General features: G+C 36.2%; 1 long non-coding RNA gene across 1 annotated transcript in view; it reads right to left on the reverse strand.

The window, feature by feature from the left end:
- Positions 1-724: 724 nt before the first annotated feature.
- LOC131677635 (uncharacterized) overlaps positions 725-12,785 on the reverse strand; it is a 51,070-nt gene continuing 39,009 nt past the window's right edge. The window contains exons 2-3 of the long non-coding RNA XR_009303405.1: positions 2,649-2,824; positions 725-987 (exon numbers count right to left, since the gene is read on the reverse strand). This is a non-coding gene — a long non-coding RNA (uncharacterized LOC131677635). The remainder of the gene's footprint in view (positions 988-2,648; positions 2,825-12,785) is intronic.

Genomic DNA, 12,785 nt, shown 5'->3' on the forward strand with positions numbered 1-12,785 from the left:
CTGTGCTGTAGTGCTACCATCCTACCGGCAAATAATAATAAAGCGGTCGATCTCGAGCATACTACGAGTGGCTGGTGCGACCAGCGCCATACTCTTCCATGAAGCAATAAGTAACATCTATTAAGTAGCGATCTAAAGAAAAATAGGAAATATGGCACTGAAGCTATTACTTCCCATTTTTTTATAAAGCAAACTAGAAGGTTGATTTGGAACCAACCAGTAGTTAGGCAAACTTTTTGGAATTAATATCAAACTGGCGCCAAACTGTTACTTATATTAACTTAGTAACTGATGAGAAAAATTTGAAACTCAAAATCTAACTATATGTATTTAACCCTGTAAAATGTTCGCTGCGCCTTTAAGCGAGCAAAAATCCGCATCATCGCCCTGAAAATATTGATTTAAATCCTCAGCGCAAAAACCCCTAATTTGCTTGCGCCAACAAACCGTCTCGAATCTGTCATTCACAAGAGAACCACTTCGTCTACTGCATCGCCCTCTTCAAACGAACGACCCACAAAAAGTGAAACTTTTTTTTCTTCCTTCAGTGATTGAAAGCTCTATAGCTGCAATTTAAAATATTATCGCCAACAGCGCGTTGTGCCAAAAACCCTATGCTTTCCTGTGTGCACACAGCTACAGGACCAGAAAACCAGTTCGCGAGCAGAAAAATTGGTAGCTTGAGAATTTTTTCGCTTCAACCAGACCATTTTCATGCATCTTTAATACTACTGCTCAACCTTCGTCAGCACCTTCGGCCTTGCTTGGACCGCGACTGGGCATGCACCAGCGGACCGAACTCGCTCTGGTTGAAACAAGGTAACCGCTGTTGTTCCGCCCTTTCCAGGTACAATGTCCGTCGAATCGGGTGTATGAAGTGATTTTCCACAGTGGTGCACTGCTATCAGTAAGCGACGGAAGCTTTGGTGCCAAAAATCGGACTGCACCGCCCGGCAGAGTAGAAAGAAAATGGTTTAATAATTGTTCCTAAAATAAACAGAATCATCATTGCTACACGGGTACAAATCCGTTCCTCTAAATGAGAAAACTGACTCATGATTTTCGGAATGTAGTGTTTTTTCATGTTATGAAAATACACCATGAATTATGTGCATCATATCATGAACTATTTGTTTGTAACGCAGTATATGCGTTACTCTTGTTTCATCGACGAGTATGATTTCAGGCGTTTTAATGACGGTTATGATTCCAGGTATCATGAATTAAATTTCTGAAAACAAACTTTTTTATTGAAATTGAAAATAAGTTAAATGATAATCATTCCAATCATAATTCTACAAAAATTGGTAAAATTAAAAATCTCTCTTTTACTATTATTAGGACAACTATGATCAGTGCGAATCCTACTGGCAATATTCCCCCAACGAACAACTTTTGAGATCAACTTTAACTCCTGCACCACCAGAATAAGATTGAAATAATCCGAATGTTGTTGCTATTTTTGCTCCGTTGACTGGTTCAGAAACTTATGGTTTATTTCCTATTAGGTATGCGATATTTTTTACTTCAAAATAATACAAAACACCGCAATTTTTAAACCAAATATGTCATTTTTCTGTAAATAACGGCTCCGAATTCACGATGATTTGCCCATGTTCAAAACATGCTTACTAGTGAGCTTCTTCAAAACAGGATAATAATGGTCGTTATATTAGATAGTCAAAAAAAGCTTTAAGGGTCATTGTAATATAAAATGAGCATGGGATTTCTAATGCCCTGAACAACTTTTTTCAACCAAGTATTCGCCGTTTTGTTCGACTACCTTACTAACTTCTCAAAATAAATGTTCGACTATTATAAATGATGGGATTCCTGATCAAAGTATTGCCTTAAGTGCGTTTTGAAGTTATTTATGGAGATTTTTTGTCGAGTGTATTGTTACGAACGAAACAAACGATAATCTGATGGCACTGTATCCGGGCTATAAGCAGGATACAACAGTTCTTCCCAACTAAAGTCCTTCAATTTGTCACGGGTAGTGATTAAAAAATGATTGCCCATAAATAACTGCAAAATTAACTCTTAAATCATATTTTTCCCAGAAACAAAATTTTTTTAGATGGGGCATATTTTTTGTCTAATAGAAGCAAAAATCTAATCGAACAAAATGGTGATTGTATGTTGAAGTTTTCTAGAAATTAAAACATCTGTGTTCGTTTAGTATGAGGAAATCGTTGAAACTTTTTTGACTACCTAATAGTATAACTGTGCCTAAAAATCAACTTAGTAGCCTGGAATGCACAACTCGTTTCAATTACATTCTCTTATATTTTTGTTTAAAAACCAATTGTAGTCATTAGACTCCGTCTGCATTTGTTCAATTTAACTCATTCAATATGATGTCCTGAAGGAAAACAGGTAAATGATTGCCCCTAAATAACGGCAACCAGGCTCTCTCGTGACAAAAATTGACGGTATGTGTTACGCATGTAGCAGCCATGATTAGTAATCATGGGAGTACTTGTTATAGTTCATGATGGGCGTCTTTTTCATCATGATATGATGAACTATTATCATGATTTCTAAAGATGACAAAATTTTTGGTTTCATGATTTATAATTCATGAAAACGGCAAAGGATTTGTTTCCGTGTACATCGAGAGGGGGTCACGACAACCGTAATCACACCCGTCGCTGGCCGTCAGCAGCACACTCGTCATCCGTTGGCAGGAACATCTTCACTGGTGTACAGATTGTAAGCGGGGAAAGAATGGTTCCCACTAGCTATATGCTGATGCCAGCGTAATCACAAGCTCGGGTTGGGTAGGAGACTTGTCGGGGGTGGTGAATATTGGAAGGGTTACCTGGAAAGGAGAAATGATAAAAAATACGGTCAGTTCTATTTCGCAGAATTTTATGATCGGATTCAACATTTTCGTAATTTATCGGAGCGTCCGGTGCATTGATCTGAAACGATTAAGTAATCACGATTAAAGCAAATGTTTTAACAACCATATTCGGAATAGATTTCCGTAAAAGGTAAACTAAAGAGTAAACTAAGGTTACTAAAATGTTAATGATTTAATCTGGGGAATGAACGCAGTTCTATGGTGCATTACGTTTTTGATGGCATGCGAATTTGGATGAATGCAACTCACTGTTCATTGCTATTGGTTAGCAGAACGCCGAAAAAATACACTTTTACTATTCACATCGGAAGTATGTGTGTGTCAATGGATTGTGTCTCGTTTCTTTTTTCTATAAATGATAAATCGCCAGTACTCAAAAAAGAATAAGACTGAAAAGATAGTGTAGGAAATATTGCTGAAATACCATGAACCGGGAAAACTTGAGTCACTTTTCGGAATAGGATAATGAGCAAATCAACGCCCTACTTCGATTATCACTCTAACGTTTTAAAGCCGTTGGTTACAGCAGCATCATGCATCTTTGTTCAACACAATCGCTTAAATTGCAGAATGATAATTGGGGCGCTCACACACGAGTATTTCAATATTTCCAAGCCATTTTTTTAATTTGATTCTTACGAACGAAGAAAATATGTTGTTTTCAACAAATACGCATTCCATCAATTGAAGGCCGAATAATTAATGGGATATAGCACTCTCCTTAATAGAACCAAAACTAGCACTTTACCCTACACTGATAGAATCTATTCGTAAATCGCTAGGAATTAGATTCGTACAGAAAAAAATCATAAAATGTACGAATTTTTCGTACATATAATGAATCGTTCGTAGTTCTATTGAAACACTTTTGTTTTTTATTACGAGTTTTTCGTGAAAACCACTAAACGGCTTTCGTTGGCTTATTACGAAATGGCTTTGTTGCGTCACAGCATAATTTATGGCCGTTCCATTTGCTCTCATCTTCGTCATCATCTATCGATCGCGGAAGGCAGTGAGAACGATCTTACTCCCAAAAACGAGAGATAAGGAGAGTGAGATCCACATAAATTTAGCCGTGTTGCTTGTATGTTATTACGTTTGGTTTAATATTAATAGATTATTCTGTGTATGAAAATATATTTAGGCAGTAGAAGAGAATCGACCACCGCCGTAGGCGGTCGGTTCACCGGTTATTACGCAATTAATACATTTTACAATATTTCGATTCGGAATACGTATCTATTGCGCCAAAAATAGTTGGCGTCCTACCGATCATGCAGCAATCCACCATCTAAAATGAGACAGGTCTTAAACGGAATCTTTGACCGCATCCCCCGATTAAAGGCAGAACATATGGGACACAACGTAGGGCCAAGACACCAGACGTATCAGGCTTCATTAGGCAAACGAATTGTTCGCTGCTATATACGAAAGTCTTTATAATATTTACGAGCACCATTCGTTAAACCGTCAACGTCAAAAGAACTTCAATAGAGGTAGAATATGGAGTCCTTGTTGCTATCCGTCAAATAATTGTTGATCATCACGACGGACTCTACTATTACTATTTAGTAACCATAGCAGTGTACGCCGGTTTCAGGAAGATTTGCTGGACCTCTTTCGCTTCCAGTTGATCCAGAATCCAGAGCGGTACGGATTCAGTTGAGCCATCGCTCGTTGGTTTTGTATGAATACACACCTAGAAAATGACATACTTTTATGACGTTGAATTTCGTAAATAGGGTTGCCACCCCTCCGGGTTTGACCCGGAGACTCCGGTTTTCTGGAGCGATCTCCGGGCCTCCGGGTTTTACATCAATTTCTCCGGGTTTGGTGGGAGGAAGCACAGTATGATTTTTTTGGAATTTATTCTTTACAAAATATTTAAAAAGTCATAGTTAACTATTACTCTGGTTCAGATTTATTATTCCCACCCTTAACCCTTCGTTTCAAGGTGGTGGGGATGAGTTCACCAAATATTGCTGATTTGTTTCACAAAGCAATGAAAATGAAAAACAAATAAAATTTACTACGATTAACAGAAGACAAAGATTAAGCCCGTACGATATTAAGCCTGTTCTAATGACCCTGCCACTTCTAGTTTTCCGATCTGTTTACTTAACGTCCTTGATCTCACTTGAGTACTATGGCTCTAATTTTCATAACTTTCCCTACTCAGTAATCTACAGCTAATTGAATGTCGTTAAAATGTAAAAAAGAAAATGTGACTAACATAGTCGAAATAAAAAAGGAAAAAAGAATAAGGTAAGTAATATTTCGCTATAGGCTACAATTGAAATGCTGCATTCTACTAAGACGCTTAAAATTGTGTAAAAAGTTATTTTGCTGCAAATTTTAAATTAAGTTTTATTTTTTGTGTTTCGAATTCATCTCGTCAGTAACTAGCACCATCTGGGTGTCTAGTTAGACGATGTATCTAAACTAGTACCCAAATTAGCACTAGTTAGACACAAAAATTTCCAAACAGTTCACACGACACATGTGAACGTTCAAAGCAACTGACTTGTTCCGAGTGATGTCCCGGGAAGCACAGAGGCTCAGATTTGCTGACGAGAAAGCGAAAACAAGAGAGACAAGAGTTCGTTTTCGCTTTCTCGTCAGCAAATCTGAGCCTCTGTGCTTGCTTCCCGGGACATCACTCGGAACAAGTCAGTTGCTTTGAACGTTCACATGTGTCGTGTGAACTGTTTGGAAATTTTTGTGTCTAACTAGTGCTAATTTGGGTACTAGTTTAGATACATCGTCTAACTAGACACCCAGATGGTGCTAGTTACTGACGAGATGAATTCGAAACACAAAAAATAAAACTTAATTTAAGTTAGGTTTTGTGCCCTTAATGCACAAAGTGGTTCAGTCCAATTTTCCCTTATGGGAATTTAAGATTGCAAATTTTACCTAATCACTTCACTGTTAGTGGTGCTTATCACCAGCTGCACCAAGGTAGGGCAGATTTCTTCTAATCCAACTGACTAGATCAACCTCAAACGAGTTCTTCCGGTGTTGTTGCTACTCCTGCAACGACCCTTGTGTGTTTGGTGGGGGGTTGCCCCCTGTTTTGCTCTTTTGTTGCGACCTCTGGTAATGAATAACCGACACCACATAGTGCTTCCCATGTGATGCCATAGCCCTGCCTCCTTTTCCTGTTTGTTGTGGAGGAGAGCGATGCTCGTGCGACTTATCCTCCACAGTGACAGTAGCTGGTGCTTTTGTATTCTTGACATTTAGTCGGGGTAGTGAAATATTACAACAGATTAAACCGATAAAACCATTCTCAAACGATAAAAATTTACAGCTTTACTTTAACGTAGTTATAAAAAGCGATTGAAACACTCTAAAATGCTGAAAAATCGCTTTGATTCGAATTTCAGTCTCTTTCCACTCAAAATTCACCACCCCCCAGGTCAGTGAAAATCTCCGGGTCATAGCCTCTCTAGAGGTGGCAACCCTATTCGTAAATCACGTAATTTTACTCCTCATATAGCGTTTGTTTTGAACGGCAGTAAGTGTAATTGATGAATTTCGCGCCAAATCGTATTCAGAGTTGGTAGCACCCTCTCAGATTCTAATGAAACATTCTGTACATGAAGACTTTGTCACAAAAAGCCACTTTGCATATTTTATTTTTCCAAAAATGATCTAGACTGTCTTTTGAAAAGGGCCAATCTTTTTTCCACATTTTTTTTTTCAAATGGCTATAGTCTAAAAATGACAAATCCTACAAAAAATATTGTAGGAGTGGTTTTCACAAAATTAGTCAAATTTTCGAATAAAAATATTGACAAAATTCTTGATTGACTCCTACACTAAAAAAATCGATTTTAAAAATTTAAAGTCGATTTACAAAAAAAAACCATTTTTGATTTGGATGAAATTTTGTTCCAAGATAGATAATTATATTCCTTACCTACCGTCAAAAATTCAAGTTGGGCACTTTTGAGGAAAAAAAGTTTTTTGAAAAAAACTTTTCCTTGCCCAAACTGATTTTTTTCTTCAGTGTATTTTTATCGAAAACTAAACCAATAAAAGTCATAATCATCTCAGAATCCAATAAAACTCAGTTTGTGAGAAGATATTGTCTAATTTAGCAACTAAGCATATTTTTATTAAGGGGTTAACTACTTTTTCATTTTTCATAAAATCGATTTTTTTATTACGATTACAATCAATTTTCTTAATTCTTTTGAATTGATCGTAATTAATTTCTTTTTTATTCATAAATTTTTGTTTCATGGATAAGAATTTTTAAATACAATTTTTAGATTTTTTACTGAAAACGATCTCGAATGCAGGAAAAAATATTATTTATTCAACTGATCGTTATGGCACGAGGAATACTCATAAAAAATTTTAAGTTTTGGGTTTTTGGATGATCTATTGGTCTCCAATCGTGATCACCGCAAACCTCTTAAATAAAAAAGGGTTTCGGGGAAATAGCCATAACTCCGCCAATTATCAATTTATTTTTATAAACTTGTGCTTGTTTATTTTACTGCAAAATGTGCTACCAAAATATTATAAGTGAAATCATTCCTTTATTTCTTTACTCAAAATCAAACTTTCTTGACATTTTTATCACTAAAAGGTATGTAACCCCTTAATCAAGAATCCCATTTAATAGAGTTTATGTCGTTAAACAAATGTTCCATTATTACTTTTTTTATTTTCTTGTTTAGTGCTGAGGTAGAATTAGAGAAAAAAAATAACCATCACAACATTATGTATTGAATTTTACATATTTTTTTATTTATTTTATATTTTACATTTGTCTTAAAACTATCTTCATGCATGCTATTTTGTATTATTTCTATACAAGGAAAATATTTTTGGTTCATCTTCTGAATTAGAATATCTCTTCGACTCTACTTTACTCCCAGGAATAGGCACAAAACTGTGGAATTTTTGATTTCCAGGTATTGTTTTGGCGTTATTATACAGCTCTTAGAGTTCTTCTGACATTTTGTTGTGCTTTTCAGTGAATATGTAGCAGAAAATTAATTTTGTGATATATTTATCAGTTTGTTCAACTGTCCAGTTATATAACTCTTGGGGACTTGTTATGGTATTTCCATAGTCGCGAGTAAGCTTAGCCTTTTGCCATTCGCTTGAGAGTGCCAACAATAGCATCACAGGGTCCTTTTCCATGGGACGCTGCACAGTGGCGGGTCTTCAAACAAAGGTCGGACAAAACCTCAAATGTTACCTAATTTGGCTGAAAATCACAATTTAAGCAAATTTTGAGGTGCTGAGCTCATTTTTGATGTCAAAAGTCATAAAATATTAAATGCATTTTTCCATACAGTGTCATTGAACCTTTCTTATAACTATGATCCCGTTTTCATGATAGATTTTCCGTTACTGTTCACCAATGTCAGCAATATCATAAAAAATGAAGAACACTACTTTAAATCCATTGTATAACGTGTTGGTTTACTGTAGATTGTCTAACTATTTTACACAAAACACCATGCACCTGCATATCAGCAACAAAGCTTCAAAATCTCCTTAAAATTTTTTGCGCACCTAGGCGCAGAACGAGACAATGATATTCGAGAAGTAGAGGTTATTTCCCATAGAATGTATGCTATGTGACCGTTCCGAAATGATTCTGAAATTTGTACAGAATACATTAGTGAAAAAAGTATTTTTGATCTGACCACCTCAAACATATTTAAACTAAAAAGTCATAGTTCCAAGCAAATTTACCAAATGTATTTTATTCACCAAGCAAATTCTTTCATTCTTCTACACAATGAAACTAGTTGTGCTAAAATCGGACCAAAATCAAAAGAGCAACATGCATTTGAAGTGAACAGAGCAATGGTGGTTTCGGAAATGAAAATCATTAAAAAGTCCGGACTTTGCTACGTTTAAACTCATGTTAAAAATCGTGTTCTTATCCAATGATCATAAAATTTTGAATATACATCATTCAATACATGAGAAATTTAGGAAAAATATAAAATATGAATATTTCAAAAATAAATTTTTGAGGTTTTGCCCAGCCTCCAGCCACTGTGCGCTGCAACAAAATGCCATTCTGGGCTTAAGGTTGGAGAGAGAATCGGCAAAAATCAAAAACGAAAAAAGCAGTTTTTTCCACACCGATCAATCAGCAGTACTGTAACAACATTTTACATAAGCTGATTGATTTTTATGAAGATCTAACACTCGGTGTGGAAAAAAAACTGCTTTTCTCGTTTTCGATTTTGGCCCATTCTCTCTCCAACCTTAACTCATACTTTGACTGGAATCTACACAAGCTTGCAAAGTTTTTCTTATTTTTGTATTGTGCTGCTGCTCCATCAGACATAAAATGAATTTTAGAAAAGTGTGTCAATTGTTTCATAAAATTTATCAGAGAGGAATAAATGAACCGCAGTCTTCAAGTCTTCCAGTCTCCATTCAAGTTTTTTATGAATATATACCAAATTCGTTACTGATACTTTTTGCATGTATCAGGCAACTAGCAGCTGGGAAAATGGATTCTGAGATGATCATGACTTTCATTGGTTTAGTTTTCGATAAAAGTACACTGAAGAAAAAAAATCAGTTTGAACAAGGTAAAGTTTTTTTCAAATAACTTTTTTTTTCTCAAAAGTGCCCAACATGCATTTTTGACGGTAGGTAGGGAACATAATTATCTATCTTGGAACAAAATTTCATCCAAATCAAAAATGGGTTTTTTTTTGTGAATCGACTTTAAATTTTTAAAATCGATTTTTTTAGTGTAGGAGTCAATCAAGAATTTTGTCAATATTTTTATTCGAAAATTTGACTAATTTTGTGAAAACCACTCCTACAACATTTTTTTGTAGGATTTATCATTTTTAGACTATAGCCATTTGAAAAAAAATGGGAAAAAAAAGTTTAGCCCTTTTCAAAAGACAGTCTAGATCATTTTTGGAAAAACAAAATATGCGAAGTGGCTATTTGTGGCAAAGTCTTCATGTACAGAAAGTTTCATTAGAATCTGAAAGGATGCTGCCAACATTTGTTCGAGTTGGCGCGAAATTCGTCAATTTTATGTCATTGTGCATGTAATGTATATGTTTCATGTAAAATCAAACGGAGCACGGTTATATTTCGTAATTTACGGTTTGTTAAATTCTGTCATGCTTGCAATTACGTCAACGATAAAATTCATATTTTTTGGTGTGTATGTTTGAGTGTTTCTCTGCATGAGCAATATCAAAATAATATGCTATTAAATACGAAAAATTCTCTTAGACGAACGAAATAAATTCGTGCGACCAAGATTGCGACCAAGATTGTCCGAGATTGTTCGCAATATACACAAACGTTTATTAAAATAAACAAAACATTTCGTTCCAGTCACGAAAAGTAATGTCGTTATCAACGATAACATTCGTGCAGTGTACATTTAATGTGTCAAATTTACGAAAGCTTTCGTTCAGCATGCGGCTAGTGAGGAATTCCACGAAAATCCGTCCGAAAATAGTTAAAATCCTGATCGACCATCTTGGATTCCCATGAAACTTTACACATTTCATCGGCATGGAAGATTAAACATTTTCCACAATCAGTAAGATTATTTTGACTCAAGAGCAATTTTTTAAAACGGCGTAAACATTTATACGTGCATAAATTTCATTTTTTTGTTCAATTACTGTATTTTATACAGCAAAACTTTCTGAGGACGAGTTTGAGAGAATAATTTAATAGATAATATAAATTATTATTTATTTAGTAATATCTTGTAATAATTATTCATCCCGATCTGACTTTCGGTTTCGGAGCTATAGGTTGGTTAGTGCGGTCACATACGATTTCCCATATACCTATAGCATCATAATACTTACTTTTGCCTCTCATATAGAAATGTTTTGCCATTATTCTGAAAATCGTTAACCTAATCCAAACCATTTTTTTACTTAAATAGGTATTCTGGATTTCAGTAAGAGCATGTGGCGAAGGTTACTCCCCCACATTTCGCACAACCATTCCCTGAACCCATCAGTGTCCCCTCAGATACCTCTCCATCATACCCCCCTTAAACTACCATCGCACTCACCTCATACAAACCAATAACTCACTCATTCCCATCGCCTTCACCCACCAAGCATGCATTACCAAAAAGTTAGGGGGTTGTTGCTGTGAGTTTTTCATCCTCCTCACACATCCACCCTCGCATGCCAAAATACTAGGGAGACACCATCGAATTTATGTTGATTAAGCTAATTAAGTATGATATATTTTTTTGTTTCAAATACTCAGCGTCGTAGTTCGTAGATAGCGAGCCATTGTATATAGGTGTTCAAAGAATATAATGGACATTTCCACAGTTACATTGAACAATGGAATCATAGTTTGGAGAAATTAGAAAACCACAATTACATTACTAGCTAAATTAAAACAAATTTTATTACATACAGAGAAAAGTCCTGATTAGGCATGTTAAAACAACGCAAAACCTTTCTAAAAGATCCAGAAATTTCTTCTTCTTCTGTATATTTTTCGTCGGCCTATTTCCGCTACGAGGCCAAACACCGACCGCCAGAGAGGTGACACTCCCACTATCTGGACTGGATATCGACCCATCAACTCATAGACCGGGGACCAACGGCTTTACTTCCCTTCCGAAGGAAGGCGTGACCTCAGATTTTTCTCACCTCTAAAAAATCTCAACGACCTCGACTGGAATTGAACCCAGACCAACTGGGGTGAGTGGCGGTCACGCTTACCACCCAACCATCGGCGCCGTCATCCAGAAATTTAAAAGTGTCTCCTGTTTGTTCTTGTGTTGCGAAAAAAAAACAACGAAGAACACAATCAAGTGAACTTCTGTGACATAACTACCAAAACTTTCCACCGAACGCAGCACCATCTATATTTCATTGTTTGCATTCTCAGATCGGTACGCATTATGGCAAGTGCATGCGATCACTGCGCGAAAACCGTCAAATCAGACGACGACTTTGTCGAGTGCATGGGCTTTGGTGTGGTGCATATGCAATGTGGGAAACAACTTAACAAGCCGTTTTTGGAAAAAACTTGCGTAAAACCCAAATTTATTTTGGATGTGCAATGAATGTGTCAAACTGATGAAGTTCGCTCGCTTTCGCGACACCGTTTCTTCGCTTTGATGTGTTATCGCTACCATAGCTGGGAAAACGGATGACGTCTGTGCATAACTAAAGGCCGAGTTATCCAAAAATAACCAGCGAATTTCGCGTCTCGGTTGGGTCAGTTTTAACAGCTACTCCAGTCCGACTAAACTCCGGTACCTCTCGACCACCCCAGAAACGTCGTCGCGAGGATGGCACTGATCCGAGCGATATTCTTGTTGACGGTCGAAAGCTAGTCGATAATAGCAACATTGTTAGGGTTCCACCGTTGCTCTGGCTATATCTTTCCCGCTTTTATCTCAGCGTTAGCAAGGAGACTGTCGAAAAAATGTCCAAAGAAGGACTAGATTGTAACGAGGAGATAAAGGTTATTCCGCTTGTTAAAAAGGCATAGACGTCAGTACTTTGAACTTCATATCCTTCAAAGTTGCAGTTCACCCAAAGTACCGTGATGCAGCTCTTAACCCTGACACATGGCCGCAAGGTATAGGGGAGACCGAGGAGGGTTGAAACATTTTTTTTGTTTTTGTTAGATAAATCGACGATTGTTTATTTTTAAATTTTTTACTTCTGTTTTTGCTTTATCAAATTACATTAGAATAACTGATACAAATCAATAACAAAGCATCAATATATTAATTTTTGAAACAGTGTTCTCTTTGTTTCAACTCTCCACATACCGAGGTAAGTTGAAACAGCAATGAATATGAGTTGAAACAAGTAACCAGTTATTTTAAATATCATCAAAACGTTTTCTAAAGCATCAAATGTTACAATTGTTTCATTTTTATTCGTTCACACTAAGATAA

The sequence above is a fragment of the Topomyia yanbarensis genome, chromosome 1, assembly GCF_030247195.1.
Source record: "Topomyia yanbarensis strain Yona2022 chromosome 1, ASM3024719v1, whole genome shotgun sequence".
NCBI classification, from domain to species: domain Eukaryota; kingdom Metazoa; phylum Arthropoda; class Insecta; order Diptera; family Culicidae; genus Topomyia; species Topomyia yanbarensis.